General features: G+C 43.9%; 1 protein-coding gene across 4 annotated transcripts in view; it reads left to right on the top strand.

The window, feature by feature from the left end:
- Positions 1–20,324, top strand: part of AHNAK2 (AHNAK nucleoprotein 2) — a 74,480-nt gene that overhangs the window by 13,670 nt on the left and 40,486 nt on the right. Inside the window, exon 1 of one of the 4 annotated variants that reach the window (XM_080592820.1) lies at positions 6,812–7,284. The exons of 2 other annotated variants lie outside the window; for them this stretch is intronic. The gene's annotated coding sequence lies outside the window, so the exon portion shown is untranslated. Of the gene's footprint in view, positions 1–6,811; positions 7,285–16,365; positions 16,442–20,324 lie in introns of those variants that run through there. One more of the 4 variants, XM_080592821.1, reaches the window with a different exon arrangement.

The raw sequence follows: 20,324 nt of genomic DNA, 5'->3' as shown, positions 1-20,324 counted from the left end.
CTACAAAGCACCAGGATGCTAAGAGGGATTGAATGCCTTTAATGCCCAAAGAGCTGACTGCAAACTTGCGGGAGCTAAGAAACCCAGGGGGTGAAGCCATCAGGGAACCAGCAGCCTTGTCCTTGTGCCCTCCTGGCTGCCACATCCCACAGGTTTCCCTTCTGGGGCACCTGCAAGCCAGTTCAGATGAAAAAAAGATGAAGTACTGGTGTCAGATAAGTTTGCAAGTTACCTGATTTTATTTACCCTTCCGCCTTTTCCCCCTGTGAGGGAATTCTGTCTCCACCAGGGATGTTACTGGAATTATTTTGTTTAGCAGCAGAAATTCTGTGGGCTTGCCCAAGACCCGCGTACGATGGGATGTAGGGCTTCAAGGTGAATTTTCTGCTTTTTGGAAAATCATCTTCATCTCCGTAAGAAAGCAGGAGACCTCGTAGCCTCACAATGAATTAGCCAAATGAATTTCCATCTCCCGTGGATGTTGTTTACGCAGCGTAAGCCAGCGCAGCACAGTGAGTGGTTTATTTAAAACAAGGCCCTCTAACGCTTGGATCTGCCCCATCACTCGACTTAACAAGCAGACACTTGATACCGGCTAAGCGGCTCACTTCATCGAGAAGCAAATCCTGCCACGCTGCCAACCTCCGACCTCGAACAGCGTCCCCATTGTCACCGCCGAGTCCCTCCTCTGTCGCAGCCGACGACGCGCACCGCGGCATGGCACCGCGGCAGCGCTGACCCTCATTTTCCATAGAGGTTGGTGCCAGCCACCGGCACACTGCGGCCCCCTGTGTCCATTAAACCCTCATTTAACACCGGCAGCGGCAAGGCGAAATGGCCTGGAGGTGGACAGATTGCGTTATTAAGAAGGGAGCTGGCGCTGGGCAGTTTGAGGCAGTTTCTCCTGGTTTTGCCATTCACCTGGGCATCCTCAGGGCCAGCTCACGTCCACAGATCGGGGCATGAAGTTGGGCACAAGTGATCCAAGAAGAGACAGGATCTGTGCAAGCACCTGGGTTAAAACAATCTCAGAAGGAATTAACGGGAAGAAACGTGCCACCCCACACACAGCCCTTCCCAAGCAAGATGAAAGGGGCACCACAGGGCCCCCAGTGGACGTTTTCACCCCTCCAGCACCCAGGGCATGCTTCATGGGGAGCCCGCAGCCGGGGGGGGGATTGTTCCAGCCCAGCTCCCAGTTACTGCTTTATCTGCTCCACTTCAGCAAATGTACTCATCCGTGGTTGCTCGCTAAATGCCATGGAAACCCCAGGGCACACAATGAGATCATTTGCCAGTTCTGTTTTATTTTAAGATTTTTTTTTTTGTTTAAGCACTTTTTTAAGGCTTAGGAAAAAAAAAGAAAAACAAAAAGAAAAAAAAAAAACACAAGGGAGAATTCACTCAGAATCATTTCCACAGCTGCAAACAGCCTTTGTCATAAGTCCTGACCGTACAAGCTCCAACAAAAAGTGAGTTTATACCCTTCAATAGACTGCCTGGTAAAAACGAAAGGAGCCAAAAACAGCATAGTGAAGCAACCAAAATGTGTTTTGTTACAACAGCTGAAATTTTTGCTTTTCCAATAGCATGTGAACTATCGCATGAAATGTTTACACTTTATTTTTATCAGGGTCTGCTTCTTACTCCAGATCTAGAAACATCAGTGCAACCTCCTTTTAACTTCCAATCTGATAGAAAAAGGTGTCTTGATTGAATACAACAAATGTCCCACAAAGACTTTTTAGTACCTTTCTCTTCAGAAATACCTGACTCGGTACATTGTCACTTGAAAATACAGAACTTGGTAATGTTGTATTTACAGTTTGGCAGGTTTTAGTCCCTCTCCCCTTATTTCTGAACTGAAGAAAAATGACCGATTTAAGCTGGTGATAAAAGAAAAGGGCTTAAGGCAGTCTAATGACATTGCAGAAAAAGAAATAATTCATTTTAAATCATTCCTTTTTCAGATTCTTGAGCATTGCCACCTGGTGCAATCAGGTTATTTGTAGGTAATCACACCTATCTCTCCAGCTGGAAAAGATGCTTTTGTTCGCATGTTGTCAGCTGTTTGTCACTAATTTTCACTTTTCAGGGACACTCCTGGTTCTGCCTTCTGTCCAATATTGCAAGTTTCAAAATAGTAAAATAATAAAGACCCAGGGTCAGCCAGCTCTGAACCCTGGTTGAGAGGGCAATTAAACGCAACTGAGAGGAGGGAATGAGATGGCTGGGGGGAACACGGAGTAAATATTAACCTTTAATTAAAACCCTCCACAGCATGCAGTCTGGAGACAGATCTCCACTGGTAGAGGGGAACGCGTTCTGTTGGGTGACCCACCAGCCCAGGCTGGGCGAGGAGCTCTGCAGGGGACGTCTCTGCTCCGCTCCATATGAGCAAACACGCAGCTGATGGGGGCAGGAAGGCAGCAAATCCACAAGGACCATGGTTTTCGTCAATTCCTGCACAGGCCTTGCTAATTATAGCAGTTTTCCCCCAGGTCCATGGCTGCATTGGCCCTTGGTGTGCTTGGCTCCTTTTTTCTGGTTCGTTCTGTCCAGGCTATTTTGGCTGCACAAGGTCAATGCCAGCACTGTCAGGGCTGATGGAAATGCATTTGGAGGACAAAGGGAGATGGAGCATATGCCTCAGGACAAAGTAAAAGAAGTCCAAAGTGAATTGGTTTCCTTTTTCTTCTCCTCCTGTTCATGAAAGGATTGGTCTTGGAAATGTCTCATTTTGTTTCATTTCTAAATAATGCTTTCTTTGTTGGTGGTGAGGTTTTTTATTTATGCTGGTTGCAGATCAGCATTTTTATTTAGCTTTTTTATTTTTTTTTCTAATAAGCAAGAATATTAACTACTAAAGTGAAAAAATGTGTATTTAGGAATCCCAGAAGAGTACATTTGACTTTCTGAAAATGCACAATTCTTCTTCTTCTTCTTCTTCTTTTTTTCTTTTTTCTTTTTTTGGCCTTTAGCCCGAATTTGGCTTTTCCTTCTCCCTCACTAGATACTGTGGAGTTCACATTTGTTTATCTTCACAAAGGAGAAACCTATCACTACATGAAATGGTAAAGTTTCCAGCTTGCTGTCAGTGCAACATGCAGGTAGTGTTGGTAGAGCCCACCAAGAGCAGGTAGACACTGAAGCCTCTTTTAAGCAAATTCTGAGATGAAAAGGAGGTAAAGAACACAAGACTAACCTGTTTGGAGGACAGATTCCAGTTAGGTTACAAAATATGTGAATGACACCCATTCACTTTTTTGGGGGGCGGAATTCGTTTGAATTGACCAGCTTCAGAATGAGGCCTTTGAGTCCAACTCCAAGGCTTCTTAAAAGAGGCAGTGATGAAACCTCATTTCCATACTGGCTCTCTTTCAGTTTTTGAGGTTACATGCCCACCTGCAGCTGGATGAGTTTTATGCAAAGAAGTGTTGAAGCAAATCAATCAAATTAATAGCTTATGTATCGCAGAAGAGAAGAAATTCAGAGGAAGTCTGCGTGGCTGGCTAACATTCCTTTTTAGTTCAAACTACAAGATTATAAAATATATAGATTTCTTTGTCTTAACAAAATGTAGAGTTATGGGAGACAAAGCATAGGAGATGTCTGCAAATTGGTGACTGATGTGATATTTATCTTCCTTTGGGATTGATCTGAGAGTTGGTGGCCAGATCCCTCCACAGCTGGCTATTCGTTCCTCTTACGGCTGGTCTGACATTCGCTTCCATCTGCTCCTCTACACCTTCTGCTCATGCTGAGCTTGGTTTTCCCTTCTTTTTTCTTTCTTTGGTGCTTCTTCCTTTTGGCAGCCCATTTCTCTTTAAACCTGAGGTCCACAATATTTTAGCTCATTTCTGAGCTGGGCTGACAAGATCACTTCCAGTAGCTGATCTCTGTCACCCAGTCTTATCTGCATGTGGAAGTTTGTGACTTTTCCCCCAGATCTCTAAATATTTACAATTGTTAAAAAGGAAAAATAATAGAAACGGTCAGCCTTACATCCTCCACAATAAAGTACATGAATTTGTGTTTCAGAGCATGCTTTACTCAAGTCTCACCAAACATTTCATCTCCCTCTCTTTGGACCAAAGAACACAGAATAAAATTCCTGTTGTTTTTCCTCTTTTTTTTTTTTCCTCAATTACTAGTAAAGCAGCACACCCTTATGCGCAGGCCTAATACCAGTCTATTCACAGGTCAGGATGTCAATAACAATAATAACAGCAAGCTTGTGTCATTCCATTGTGTACTCTCAGCCTTACCTCTGAACCGAGGAAAGAAAACAAAGTTTTAATACAGGGAGCTGGGAAAGGGTGGGAAAGGTGAAACAGAGAAATGCAAGATATAATCCTACTGTCTGGCAAGGCAATAGAGCTGAGAGGAACTTTTAATATTGCCTCACCAAACTCAGAGAGTTTCTTAATATTTAGATATCTGTCAAGAAGAGGAAACAAGAAGGGTTACCTGGAGTATACCCACTGAATTAGTCAGCTCTGTTGTCCTGGAATCCTTTGGAGAATTGCAAATAACCATCTAGGTGTAGAATTTTTAATAGCTTAGTAGACAAGTAATTGATTTGATAAACATTGTGCTATCCCACTGATTTTTTTAAAGATAAATCAAGTGAGTACCGTGCATTCATGTCAGGCAAATAGTGTTAAAGTACTTTGATAGTCACAGAACTCTACCAAATGGATCTTCAGTTGAGATTGGCAAAAGGGAAGATTTTAGGCTTCGAGTTATGTGGGTATACATCTCCCCTATATCAGCTGCACTCAGCAGAGTTATAGCAGCGTGGCACTGCTCAGATCTCAGGGCTTATGCATTTAGTTCTGAGCTAAAACTGGAAAAAAGCCAGGGACAATGAATGTAGATTTCCCAATACCTTAAAAAAGAACATAATAACTTCTTCCACATTTACGGAAAAAATAGTTGGCTTCCCTCAACTTAGCCATGGGTTTGTCTCATGCAGGCTTTAAAAATTCTGGAAAGACCGAAGCAACACCCATCAATGTATTCAGCAAAGTGTTTAAATAAAGCATAGGTTGAGGACAGAGCGCACTGCTGCCGTTACACAGGGTCTGCGCCTGGCCGGAGTGCTGCTGGTCGCAGTGCTGGTTCTTGAGGTGGCAGCCAGATTTCTGCATCCAAACAGGCTGTCCCTGCGTGGAACCGCGGTGCCGGGCTGGGCTCCTTGTTTTGCACATCTGTTTCTAAAAATACATATTGTTTGGCAGGATGATGTTGAAAGATAGTTCAGAAAGGCTGGACCTCGGTGTAGTCCCAGGAACTGAGAATAGAAATGGGGATGGCTGCAGAGCAAGCCAAAATAATGATCTAAGCATTGGAGACGCCTTGATCCATTCCCCACCTGACACGGTTTGCTGCCTTTCCTGCTGCTGACTGCAGCTCAGGAGGCCTCCAGTCCTCTGTCATGAGTGTGGGTGCCACCCTCACGAGAAGAAACTGTTTGTGTAGTGGGTAGTGAACTGGGCAGTGCCTCACGTAATATTTGTATTAATTATACATGATTATATATACTATATACAATTGCATATTGTAAATTATACTTTATATATGATATAATTGTGTAATTGATATGCAGATTATATGAGGCACTATTCACAGGCAGACAAATTGTGTATATTAATTAGGTATATGTCGTATTTATTAATTATACTATATATGTGACTTATATAATTAATATATAATTAGATAGAATAGTCTCCATTATTTACACAAAATTCATTCCAGAGTTGGCTTTAATACAAATACTGTGGTTCTGTTAAGACCCACTTTTGCAAAGCGCCTGCATTAAGCACACACCCAGGATGGAAGCAGAGCCATACCCTCAGATTTCACTGCCAAATTTCCACATGCCCGCTGTAGAAACAGGGTGCTCCCATTCTGAAATTGGGTCCTGATACAGGGCATCCACAGAATTTGAGAGCCTGGAACACACTCAGAGCCCGTAGCAGAGAAATCCCCAGCACATCTGCCGTGCCGTGAAGGGAGGCTGTTGTGTGGACACAGGGGTCCCTTTGGCTGGCCTGGATTTTACCTGCTCGTGTTCTGCTCTGGTGCATTGGCAAAGCAGCTGGAGCAATTGCGGGGCACTCCCAGGGCTGCTTGTGTGCTGTTTGTGTTTTGCACCCTCGCTCACCTCTCACCTGTCTGACAGCATGCAAACAAGCAGGCAAATGCTTTTGCGAAACAAGGAAGCCCTGACTGAGGTCTCTTGCTGTGATTTTTTTTGAAACGTCAGGGAAGAGGGACAGAGGACCGGAGGAATTCCTCAGGGAGGGAAGAATTGGCTGTATTACGAATTTCTTTCCTTTGCAGGGGGTGGAGAAATAGCGACAGGTGAGAGGAGGGGCCGTGAGTTTTAGCCAAACCATTTCTGCAGGCACTAGGCAGCTTTCTCCTTGTGTTGGTATCAGGACACGCTGCAAAGGCAGTGCTAAGCTGCCAGCCACCATAGCGCTTAACGTGGTGCAAGGTCTGTCAGCGCAGAGTTCAGGCTTTTTTGGAAAGAATCAAGCTGTTGGCAAAAAGTGACACCAAAAAAAATGAACTTAAAGAGGCCACCAGAGCAGCCTTGAAACCCGCTTGAACCATGCTGCTGTGACAGACCGCATCCTGTCTGTGTGCATGCTTGCCTGAGAATTTACTAATACATATAATGTTAATTGCCTGCTTATGTCCTGAAGCAGGGCTGGGAATGAATTTCAGGAAAAGAGATGTTTGTTTTGCACGGGCGCCCACATCCCATATACTTTCGGTCATGAGGAAATTGCCCCGTACCTCCACCCTGCGTGCGCTCGTGCCTGCGGCTGTAGGCACCGAGCAGGGAGAAGCCACGGAGCCTGCAGAAACCCTTGCACCCCCGTTCCTCTCTCTCCCCCAGCATGGAAAACCCGATCGGGAACAAGCCCAGGGTCTACGCGCTGCTCCTGCCTCAGCTGAAGCTGTACAGCTGTTGCCTGAGTAGAGAAAGGGATTGGATTTCATGGGCTGTGTAATCTGCGACAGCGCTCTTTGGCTTGGGGATAGCAACAAGCCTCACCCAGGCTTAGCCATCCCCTTTCTGCCCGTAGAGGAACGCCCCGGTCGACATAGAAGGAAAATTGTTTGCTGAATTTCTGCACAGCCCTCCTTCCAATTGCTGGAGAGAGAGGGGGGAGTGGGAAAGAGAGAGAGAGTTTAAGGCAGGCTCTGCACTGGTGTTCTGGGCTATTTCAACTTCAGGGCAACTTTAGAGAACTTCAGTTATTTTTGGTAAGTCTTTTTTTTTTCTTTCTTTCTTTTTTTTTTTTCCAAATCTCTCTCTTTCTTTCTTTTTTATCTTTGATGCAGCCTGCACAAGTTTGCAGTAGGTGGGCTTTAAAAATTGCAATGGGATGTGGGTGTGTGCACTTGGTGTCCTTTGATGTAGAAGCTGGGCATTCTGCTAATAAAGTTGTAATGCTTCCTGCTGCTGTACCTAATAAGCAAAACCTGCAGATGCAGCGGGTTAAGCGCTACCACTGGGGAGAAGCACGGTGAGAACTTCAGCCAAGGTGCATCCCACCTGGCGTGCAGTTTGCCTCTTTCTTGCGTACGGTCAGGGATGAACGAATGTGTGCAGTCTGCCCAAAGTTTCTGCTCTACTTTTTTAATGCAGGGGTTTCAAACTTGGGCACGATGCCTCCCGAAGCTTTCAGAGGCATGTTGATTCTCAGTCCTATACACACCCCTCCATTCAGTAATCTCTATTCCAGATCACGCACGTTGTTTTTCTGACTTCCTCCCTCTGTATACTTAACCCATCGTATGATCTCAAACATAGGGAAACTCTTTGTAGTACAAAGAGCCATAGTTCCAGTTGCTGCAATGAATTGCAAGGTGCAAACTGTTGAAGCGAAGTTGGTTTCTGATGCATGTGAGTTTTCTATGTGCTTTCCACATAGTTATATTCAGATTTTTATAGTATCTGTGCTTCTTCAAGAGGATATAATATTGTGTGGATATCATATCTTGATAAATACCATTTGCAATATATATATTTATATCATCATAATATACTCACTTGGTATTAGGATCTCTGTATGTTAGTGGTATCTGAGACTAAGATCAACCTTGAAGAATTAAATGACAGAGATCCATAAACCTGTCAGTAGAAGTGGGATCCTGTATGTCTTCGCTGCAAGGCTGCTGAGGTTATTTGACAAAACGCTGGGAAATAGGCTGGCTAAAATCTTTCTCTCCACCTGTCTAGGTTCTCTGCCCCATCTTAGTAAGATTCTGAAAACAGTAATTCAGATGATCTGAGGTAGGATTTGTATCTGTAGCCACCTGTAGAAAGACCAAAAAAAAAAGTGTGTGTTCTTAAATCTTTGAGAGAAAAGAGGAAAAGCGTTATTCACATGACAAAATACCAAAGGTCTATCCCTCTACAACAAAAATAACCATTCTTACTTACAAGTTACGAAACAAGAAACACAGAAAGTTGAAAGGTGGCTCTTAAAGAGATACAGGACTTTGCTTATGATCACCTGTTGCATGCACAAGGGAAAACTTCTAAGCATTGCCTTGCTTCGTGTATTACTACAGTAAAGCAAAACTGAAAGGAATTTTGTGGATCCAAGCAAATTACAGGAAAATAAGCTTATGACAGACAGTTTACTTCCAAAATCTATCCTAACGTAGGTCAAAGGTCCAGCATGAAAATGTTTCAGATGCTTAGCACAGGAAAACACATCTCAGAATGCATTGGGTTTTATTAGTTATGGTTAAAATGATGTGCGACTGGAGCTTTTAATTACAGTAAGCCTATAACAATGGAGTTAACAATAACTCTTCAACCATAAACTGAAAACTATAAATCTGTGTGAGGCCCTCAGCAGTGCTGACATGTTCCGTGATGGCTGGAGCTTTTCTGTGGAAGCATGTAGATTTGTTAGCTAAAATTGCATTTTACTATCTTTGGTGTGGCACTCTCATAAAGTAAACTCTACTATTAGATTACGAGGCTTGTGTAAATCTCCAACTCTGACTCTAGTCAAAGCTTGTAAGTAATTCATTGGGGATGGCTGCCTTCCAACCTCCTATGCAGCGAGTGTTAAAGTCTTCTCAGGCAGACAGGGCAGTGGTAACTTCTAGCACTGATTTGCCAGGGATTTGGAGATGGCGCGTGTTTTATGCTTTTAATTGTCTTGGACGCTCAGTCTGCATTCACAGCTATGAGGTCAACGTGCCTCTGTTCGCTTTTGGCTGTACTTGAAGCTCATCACTGAAACAAAATCCAACTGCCTGTAATACATGGTCAGGGGAATAGCTGTGATCCGAGTTAACCTCCTGCTGACTTCAGTGGGTTCAGCGCCCGGAGCTCGGTGCGACGAGGCCGGGGCTTTGCTTATCGTTCCCGGTGTCGTAGCAGGGGTAGGACCTATGGCATTGGGACCATGCTGAGGTATCGTCTCTGTTGTAACACCACAGTTCCTTGGTGTGAACTTCTATAGTTGCACCGAGGGTTGGTTTTAATTTTCCTTCAGCTTTCTACTAGGAAGCCAGTTCATCCTATGGAAGTGTAAAACAACAAGGGATATACGTAAGGTTTTTTCTACGATCAGGAGACCTAAATAATCAGAATATAAGTTAGTTTATTACAAAGGTGTGACATTTACTGGCTTATATTCTGGATAAATATTTGGGGAAATAGATCTAATCTGTTTTCTACATCTAGCTATTGTCACATTCCCAGCATCAGGGAGTAGAAAAATCAGGTTTCCATGTCTGGAAGAACACCTTGCCACGTGTCTGAGCTCCGTGCTGCGTGTTCAGTCAATCCAGACCAGCCAGATACGAAAGGCCTCCCCACCAGCCCCTCTGCACCGCCACACTAAGACTAAGCAGGGGCAGGCAGGCTTTTACTTGCGGGCACTTTGCCACGTCCCTGAGCCCTTGTACACTAAAAAACTTTTCCTGACAACACCACCTGACAGCTGCTGCCTTTCCTGCTTCCCTTAGCTGCAACTAGCAATCAACCAGCAGGCGATGCCCTCCAACGCCAAGCGGTGGAGCAGTGCCCCGAGCTCATTTCTGAGCTAAGACCAGACCCTGCCAGCAAGAGGCTGCCATCTCCACGCAGTTGACAGAGATCAGGACAACCTTCTTGTTTCAAGGAGGAATCTTCAGATGACCTGCAGCTAGGGAAACTTGCTAAATCCATGTGTTCACTAATGCGCTTGGGATTTCAAGGTTGAGGCAGGAATTCATTATTTTATAGTGGGGAACAAAGCTTCATGCTAGGAGAGGACCTTTCACATGCTAAATACTTCTTGCTAACATTTTTACATTCTGAAAGGAGGCTGTAGGTAGCTAAATATCTGGAAGCAACTGCTGCGTTACGGCAGAGCATATAGTTTGCTGTCAGATAAGGGGAGGCCACAGGTTCACCATCTAAATTTGGCCAACCACACAGTCCAAAGAATCTGGAACGAGTTAAAATACTTAAAGGTTCTTGTGGCACAGAAGTAATAAGCCAAGGTGGCCATGGGAGGACCCATCTGCTCCCACGGCATGGGGACAGCAGCTCTGCAGGGAGCCAGTCCCAGGTTGTGGGAACAGCCCAAATCCCAGCGAAATTCCACGGAGCAGGAATGCAAGCGCCTGAAGAAGAGCAGGCACCAAGCCTGTCCACTTCATCTGCCCAATAAAGATAGCAGAGCCTTCAGAGGGCAAAGTTATCTGTTTTTCAAAAACACAAACAAGGAGATAAGGTTTATATGATTTCCAAGCCCACTGATAATTTTTGAGACTCCAAAGTCATAGTAACTGTTCTTCACTGCTGGGCAAATGTTATTTCTGCTCTGTAGTTAAGAGAACAAACACCACTTGATTTTGATAGCAGTGGACTGTGTCTGCTATTTGCAGAGTCAGGGGAGCAGCTGTTATCCTCGCAGCCATCTGATCTTAAATACCTTTCTACCTGCCCAGTGACCTCTCAGCTCCCCCTCCTTGACAAGTGCTATGTTTGCAGCTCAGCCTCCCAGCACCAAAAAGCAAAGGTGCAAACTGCATGCCTTTCTTCCCATTTCTGCAGCAAGTCCTAGCTAACTAGCCTTAAAAACTACTATTGGTGCAAAATCTTCCACTGTGCAGTGAGTCCTGGATGCTCACACATTTTACCAGCCCAATCACCCCTGTTTTTCCTAAGTATCCTCATACTTCAGCCCTAGAAAGCTAATGCCATTCAGCTTTCCACAGGCCACCTCTCCCCTTGCTTGCTGTGTGGTTTGCCCCAGCACTCAGCCTTTTGATTCTCAGTCAGTCATAACTCTACTTGTCCCTCAAAATAAGTACGCGCAAGAACTTCTTTTCCCTGACTCACGTCATTCTCGTTTTAGTCCAAAGATCCACCTTTAGCAGAATTATTTGTAGGAGTGAATTCAACAATTGAAATTTTAGCTTGAAGGAGAAGCTCAAAGGACATGCTTGCAAGAGTGAAAACTAGGATTTGGTGGAAAATGGGGTAGTAACTCCTCTACATAGCAAGAATTACTTTAAATGTTGTTGGCATTATATTCTGAAGGGAAAAAAGGTCTAAGTGGTATTAGTCATTTTTATTTTGAAAAGTAGTTAGAAAACAGCATTTGATGAACCTCAAAGAGGTTTACAGCTCACCCTCAGGTCAAAAAAGTGTCGAAAAGTTTGGCTTTTTGACTGTTTGTTTGAAATGTCTGTGTGCTTGTCAGAAGGCGTATGAGTTGGAGAGCTGTGAAAGTATCACGAGAAAGCTAGTGGTTTTGATCACTGATATTTCCTGGTGTGAGCTGAGCTTTCCCTATTCCTGCTTCTAAAATCAGCTGAAAGGAGAAAACGTAAAAGAATGCAAAAATGTCATTAAACATTCCTCAAATATTTTCATATATGCCAGAGTGGATCTGATTTACGTTTTAGTGAAAGGTTGCATTGATTTTTACATTAACTGTGTTCTCGCACTCCTTAAGGTTGACTTTTTCACATAATGGGCTTGATTATGAGAAAAAATTACTTGCGCAACACACAGCTCGGACAACTCAGCGGCTAATTAAAGTAACCAGTTAGTCAGAGCCTGTTTAGGAGGCAAACTGGGCATTTCCCCATGAGAATGACTACATGTAGGTTTTATACTCATGGTGATGGATGACTACAAAGGTAAATAATGCATGCAGTTGTGAGGATAACTTACTCATCATGCTTCCTATGAACAGACTGCTGGGGTGGTTGTGAAGGGCAATATTGTCATAGGCTTTGCTATTGCTCCCTGCTTTTGGGGCAAGTGTTGGACTAGAAAATTATTGACTCTCTAAGTGGTGTAAAACAGACTTTTGAAAGTATTTACAAGGGGACATTTCAGTTACTTCAGAGATTTACAGAGCTGGATGGAAGCAGAACCCCCACAGACCTGTTATGAAAGGAACACATTTATTAATGGTACCGTGATCTAAATCTATATTTGGATTGTATGTCCTCAGTGGATTTAACAACTGCTTCAGTCAGCCTAGCAGGAATCTGTGAATGAAACGGGTTGGGTAGAGATAGCAGGAGAAATCATATTTTTCTATCCTTCCTCAGAGATTAAAGAGAAGCCTTTGTATAACTGTACTGCATTATGCCAGGAAAGTTCATCACAGAGATTAAGGCATTAATTGCATAATTATAATGTATACACGGTATGCTTCGCCAATAAAGATATAAGCCTTACTCTTTCCAAATAAACCTTAGAGTCCAGAGAATAAACACAGCACTTGCAAATTACCCCGAGAATTAATGTAATCTCCTAAATATCCCAGCTTGTTTCTTAGAAAGAAAACAGGGTGCTCGGTCCATGTGATAACAGATCATCCCTGAGTCTCGTGGTGAGATCACAAGCAAACTTTCCACAGCACGCTTGCCCTGGAGCTCTCCCTTGTGCTTCCTCCTCAAAAAAAATCCTACTTTTTTTTTTTTTTTTTTTTTTTCCCTACTCTCAGTTTCTGGAGCTTTTTCAGATTATTCAGAAAATTCATACAGTACCAACAAAGGAAGCTTGTGACAGGCACTCCTTAAGGTCCTTTGCAGGCAGACATCTGCAGAGTCAGTCTGCCTGGTGGAGGCAGCAATGAGAGGAGACAGCCCAGCAGAAAGACACAGCCCACCACCAGTGCCCCAGCACGACCAGCTAAGGGTGCCTGCAAACCTTTCATGCTGTAGGGATGGAGGCAATGACAACTCCGGAGCAGGGACAGAAGCAAAAGGCAGGGAAAGAAACCCAGCAGTTCTGGAGAAGAGGTATAAAACGCCACGAAAATGAGCATTTTGTCCTTCCCATGAATCCTTCTCTTTTAAATGCCTGATAAGTGATGGAGAGGGAAGGAAAGCCATCATCCTCTAATCCAAAACAGGAGCTGGCTGTCACCCCAGCACAAGCAGGCCATGCTAACTCCTCTGCTAGGTCTGTTCCTGTGAGGAGACGGAGATGGACTGTGATAAGGTTTTGGCTCTCGGACACAGCTGAAAATACGTGCTTGGCCAGCCAGGGCCTGCACGCTCAGGCGAAGGGAGCTGGGAATTGCCAAGCTGGAGCAGTTCCTTAACCTGGCTGCAGGAGCTTTGAGGAGGGAGAAGGACTGACACTTCTCTGCAGAGGCCTTGCAAGGAAACACCTCTGGGATGAAGGCAGAGCCAAATCTGACAAACTTGCTATTGTTTCACAAAAATGCCACAAATCCAGCCTCGTTTGTCAAGATTTATTCCTGTCGTTTGTTGTTGCTGCAGCCTGACGGCAGGTTAAGGTTCACGCCACGTTAAGTTACACACAGCCACCCACCAGGACGTGCCCCTTGCAAGCTTTGTGTCCAGCTGGTCAAGCGAAACAGGGGTGGCAGGAATGAGGAAATAGTGGAAGAATAGTCTTACAGAGAAAGAAGGCAGGCTCTTTTGGGCTGTGTTTTGGTCTGTCTCATTGTCTAGAAGATCCCAGAAATTCTGCCGTAATAAATCCCTGCTGGTTGGAGCAAAGCTGTGGACGCAGTTATCCAGCACGCGGGCGCATGCAAAGTGCTCGAGGCAGCAGCACACTGTGCGTCTGAGCGTGAGCACGGTGATCTTGGTACGTGTGGGCAATCCTGCCGCTGTCCTGCAGAGGGGCAGAGACCTGTGCTTGCAGACCCGAATGCAAAATCCTGCTGTGAAAACGTGGCTTTGCTTTCCAGTCAGGAAAAAAAGAGGGAGTCCTGCAAAGAGAAGTTTAGCATTTTAGGCAACCGGCAGCTGCTAACGTTTTTCTTCCCACTGTCATACCCCTCGGTGTTTGGAGGAGAGGTGGACACAACATATAACGCCCCATTTCTGTGCAGCTCCTCCACCATCCCCACCGGCAGAGTTACGGCAACAGCAGCACAACACCTACAGCTCCCAGCAGAAGTTTTATGATGACAGGCAGGAAAACGGAGTGGCTTTTGCCTTAGGCATGAAAAAGCAAGTAAGAGTGAGTTCACCTGCTCACAGACCTGGACTCACGTAGGGCTGACAGCAGTAAGGATGTTCTGCTGACAGGACGTGATTTATTCCCATGGAAAAGAGATTCCATTGCTTTTGGAAAATACATGGAAGCGGCCCTCCACAGACACCACAGATAGTTCAATGAGCAAATATTATATGTTTGGAAACTGTTAAAAAAATAAATTGACGGAAAATTAATACAAATTAACCACCAGTCTTTAGGCAGAGCTCAGTGGGTTCAGTGCAAGAATCATCCTGTCAGACCCTCCTACCTTTCAATGCAGTACAGAGGTACAGAGCCTTGTTTTAAATCTATACTTAGAAAAATCATGATGCAGCTTTTTTTTTTTTTAGTGGTAGCTCAGTCTATCCACTGGCTGAGTTGCAACAATAGCATTTTTGCAATTAGTGGTTCTTTGCAAAACCATGAAATATATATATATATATGCAATGCATATCTGTATCAAAGTAATATGTGCTTAGATGAGTTTTGCACTGATAGGCTAGTTGGCAGAGAAATCACTTTTAGTTGTCCATTAGGGCTGGATTCAATAGAAATGCTGGCTAACTTCACCGCAAGCCTTGGAAACCATCAGAGTATTCAAGACTTAGGCAGTCAGATGCCTGCTTTAATTTCTATTGACAAAGGAAGAGGAGGGATGAGTAAATGTAAAACATTTCCTTTCAGCATTGAGCTGAGAGAGGCAGCGTGGTGCAGGGAGGAGGTGGAATCCAGGACATCTGGGTTGTGTTTGCTGCTGGCCCTGCTGCCAGCTTGCTTTCTGACTTTTTTCAAGTTGCTTTTTTTTCTTTGCTACCTCACTTTCTGCGAGGCAGGGAGAGCTCGCCCTCTTTCACACAGTGCTCTGGGCAGGTGCAGGGACTTTCTTGGTGACCATGACCTGAGCTGGCACACCCACACACATATCAGGCAATGCTGTCTGCGTGATCGGTATCCCAAAGTGTGCAGGAGGGGTAGCTATGCTCTTGGAGACCCCAAAGTGCTCACTACACAGCACTGCACCTGCATAAACACCTACCCATAGGTACTAGAAACCAGTGCCTTTGTTACTACAGATGGGAAAGTCATTCAGGGAATGAGGTTTGCAGCCTCCTTCACGTACACTTATGATCCCTTATCTTATTTACTACACTGGTCCCAGGGAAGGGCACTTGCTTTTGGGATAAGGCACAGGAATTGGGGGAGCTGTTTTGAAACGGTCTCCATATGATGCTTCCAGTGGTGAAAACTGTTTCCAGGTTCCCAAGGTCATGGAAAGCCTGACAACTTTATTTCCCTTCTCTAAGGTGCATTTTCAGCTAAACGTTAAGAACTAAAAAAGCATGTGAAAGCAAAAAAGAGAGTCAAATGTCCTGCTGCAGCAGTTGATGGTAGTCCAGAAGTGATACTTAGGCTATAGCTGAAATATTATTTGACTTGGTTTTTGCTTTGTGCAATGCTGATGTCTCATGCTACTTGCTGACTACATAGATTGAACTCATGGCTAAACTACAGAATGCTTGCATTTTTTTTCTGCAAGTATTTACTCTTACAAAGATGGAGTCTCGATCACTGTGTGCAACGCTGTGTACTCAGCTGGATAGCACGAGATGGGATCCAAGCTGATCTCGGGCTGTATTAGCCTGAATTACACGATGAACATGATGCAGCATGCCTTTTATCAGTTTCATTGAGGCCCATGGATGTTGTGCTTGAGTATGCGCAGAACGAAATCTGAGTAATTCAAGACTTGATCCTGTGGTACTAAATGAACAGGAGGTATCATCTGAGTCCTACAGATTTTTGTAGGCTTCCATTTACAATACTATCATGTTTACCCTACTGACAGGTCCAGACGGCTTTCATGAACACCCTCTTGGAAACAGCTGGAACTCCAGAGCTTGGTCAGGCCACCCTCCCCATAAAGCTGTATGTGATCTTACAACTCTCCACTGAGTGTTGGGAGAGATGACGGAAGAACTTGCCATGAATTGTGATAATCATGTCTTTACTCACAGCAAAATCTGTGAATAAATATGCAATATGCAGTCTAGAGCTAGTGTAATTCACATCAATAGAAAACACTGATCGTTTCTGTCTCTATTCACTATACAGCAATACTCCCCTTTATTTATTTATTTATTTATTTATTTATTTATTTATTTATTTATTTATTTATTTATTTTTACCCATTAAAGAGGGAGGTTATTAAGAATAATACACAACACTAATACAAACTTTGCCTGCCGTAGCGTAGCTTTGTTGTAAACTATCCTAGATTAGGAATCACTTTAACTATTGATTTTCCTTCCTCTGCAGGGTAGATAGGAGTTATTCTTCCCACGGTAACATTCTTGGCAACCTGAACCAGACAAGTCTGCTGGGGTGCAAGACCCCTGGGTTCAGCCTGTGGTTTGGTGGGCGGTGCAGTCCCATTGCCTCTGTGGGTGCTTCCCACTCCCCCTCCGTCCGCCCTCCTCTCCCTTCGGCTCTCCCCATTCGTTTGCCAAAAAGCGTGTTGGGATGGCATTGTTCTTCACTGTGTGTTTGTACAGCGTAATGAGGTGTCGGTCTTGGGACAGGTTCTTGGAAACTCCTGAAGCATAAATCATAATAGAAATTAATTACGTGAATACCAGTGTCTTAGGTGTCAAGGCAGAGCGTAAAAATGATTTTGAGTAAGGTGATCTGAATGTTTTGCAGTGTGATCCAAAGCTTTCCCAGACCTCAGAGGCTTAGATCCATCCCTTAACACCCAGCCAGGTCTTTCTGCAATGTACTCTAGTGCTGCACAGACAACTCTGCAATGTGAAATAAAAGCTCCATTTGAATCGCTGTGGGTTAAAGCCGGTTATTCCCACAGTTCCCATTTCCTAATGTTTTCCACTCTTGATGTTCTTCACTTTTAATGTTCATAGTAACTTGTGCCAAAAAAGGTGTTTCCTATCATGTTCTCCTCACATTGTGTTGTGAGGTTTTTTTTGATTCCATATTTTCAATCCCCAGAGAGCTAAGGTTAGTCATAAACATGCTTTTGGCTATCAGATTCATGTGTGGTTTGCTATAGCAACAAACAAAAGCATTAGTCAGAAGCTGGCATGAAGCTATAAACACATTTTTTTTTGTGATATTACCCAGAGTTAGCTTAATTTATGTGGTACACTGCTGCCACACAACTGCATCTCAGTTAAACTATTATTGCTGAATATAAGCTTTATAGAAAATACAAATATATTACAGTGAAATAAGCAAATCTGTTAATTGATGTTGACATTTGAAGATCGCAAGCCCACTTCTGGTATTGCACTGGTGTAAATCCAGCTGCACTCCTTCAGAACGTGCATTTAGATCAGAGGACAAAATCTGAACCTAAATCTATTGAATACGAGGAAAATTATCATCAAGCAAATAAACAGCCGCTTTGCCATTTCTGCTCTCACCTCCATAATTTTACTGCAGCAAAACGATTAGAGGTAAGCATTATCAGATTGCGGGAGATGGTTTCAGCTCACTGCCAACACACTTGGAAATCATTATCTGCAGCATGGCAGGGAGAGCCAGGCTCAGCTGCAGATAATCTCCCTCCAGATGTGCCGAAGCAGCATGGGGAAGGTGCAGTTTGTGCAGAGCCAGTGTCTATCCGGCCGGCGTGGGGATGGGGAGGAGCTGGGGAGTTGGCTGGGTTTGTACAGCAGTCCCTGAAATCCTGCAGCCAGACAGCTACTAGTCCCCGAGCCAGCTTGTTTAAAGGTTGCCCCGAAGGGTCTGTAGGAGTGGTGATTATTGCCTAGGCAAAGCAGGCACATTCTTGTTAAGGCTTTATTCCAACCATTTGTCTTCTCTTTGCCGCACCTTTTCAGGAACATGAGCCCTCCTCTTTTCTGACAGCTGTATTTAATGCAAAACACATGCATGAAAAATGTGTTTTCCAGTATCCCTGGGCTGGCACTGCTCAGCAAGGAGAGCTGAAACTTCCTTAGAAACTGTTCAGATACTTTTTCAGACCCCTCTCCTCAGGCATGTGGCTGTAGAAGCGATTGTGACCCTCCCTGCTGCAGACGTCTGCAGAGTAACTAACTCATGAATAATATCCGCATGTGTCCAAGCGATAAGAGTAACAAACCCCCCAGAGTCCTCTTGTACCTACACACAATGCTAATACCAGTCCAGAAGTTTTTAACTGGGCCAGTGACTCCGGCTGCAGAGGGTAAGCCTGCAGCAATGTGTACTTTGCATGTGCACATACACAGGCCCTCTGAGAATGGGCCTTCAAAGTCCAGGGATTGAGAACAAGATCTAGCACAAAGTGTTGCCCAAGCTCTGTTCCAAAAAGGAAAGAGCTCTTTTCCCTAACTGAACCCATCAGCAGCAGAACACCTCCCAGGAGACACGAGATTTTAGCCCTGGCCCTGTTCACTGTGCTTGGCTTAGCATTGCTTGTCCTGGGTTCTGAGCACTTGAGATGCATGCCCTGGTGTCTTTTCAAAACCTTTTGAGATGACCTTACCATAGTAGATTTACCTGGTGTAGAAGTGTAAAAGGAATTTATTTATTTATATTCAGTTAGCAGCTCCTGAAGTAGGACTGACTCTGGGCAATACATGGATTGTCTTTGCCCTTCTCCCATCCTTGCACAGTTGCATCATGCTGTGCATTGAAAGATGCCAAACACTTCGTTTCTTTCAAAACAGGAGTGCTTTGGCTGCTTGTGTTCTTCAAAGATCAGCCCAAACACTTTGCTATTTCCTTTTCTCCCTTAGTCAAAAAGGGACAGACTTACATCAAAAGAGTGTTTAAAGGGTGATTAAGTGGTGTTCAGAGTACTTGTAATGAAAAAAAAAAAAAAACCAAAACACAACATAAATTCTGCACTCAGAGTAGCAGTTGCAGAGTGCTGTCATATCCAACTCCAACAGCACAATATAAAGAAAATATTTCATTCATTGCTAAAATGTTATTGACATCCCTGTTTACAGAGGACTTTGTTACTGCAGTCATTAAAAATGCTGGAGTAAGATAGTGACGAAATTTTTTTTGTTTACAGTAAAGTGAAAATAATTCCACTTTGTGGTTTCAAGGCAGGAATCATTCTCCTTTTCTGGCATCACTGACTGTAAGCTGTATATGGTGATGGCGAGAGGATAACAAATGCAACTTTCTGGGAGAGAACAGCATCCTCTCTGTCATACGTGATCAACTGCAGCTCACAGAAAGCAGAGAGTCCTCACGGGGGCTATTGGATGCGGCAGACTGCAAGAGAGCATAAGTAGTAAAACACCTGGATTTAAAATATGATTTGAAAGGTTGTGCAGAAAAACCTAGTGAGGGACTGAGGGTCATCTTCAGATGCCTCCCATTCTAACATCCTGTACCCAAACTCTCCACAACTTTGCAAATCGGAGTGGTCATTGGCATTCTGCAAAGTGAGGACAAGCCACTGGATTGTCCTCTTGTTGCACAGATGTAAAAGACTCCAAAGAATCCAACTGAGAGAAGAATCAGCTCCACCTACTTGCAGTAGATCTCAAAGACTGTAACCAAAGCTCTAGGGTCTTCCTTTTCCTTATACCAGCTTTGTATTGGTGCGAGGCTGCTGGTTCAATTGCATTCAAAATGTAATTTAATCTCCTTTATAATGTTAGTCTGAATCTAGAAAAGCTATTCATCAAAAAAAAAATAATAACAATTAACATGCGCCTTCAAAAAGAACACATCCTGTTTTAACTCAATTAAAATATATTTAACCTATGTGTAAGTAGACCATTATGATAAAGAAATAATTACTCATTTCCATAAGATATCATTATTTTCT

Source organism: Anser brachyrhynchus (genome assembly GCF_964034855.1).
Source record: "Anser brachyrhynchus genome assembly, chromosome: 5".
Classification (NCBI taxonomy): Eukaryota; Metazoa; Chordata; class Aves; order Anseriformes; family Anatidae; genus Anser; species Anser brachyrhynchus.
Note: the sequence above shows the minus strand (reverse complement) of the source record. Positions and strands in the feature narration are given on the sequence as shown.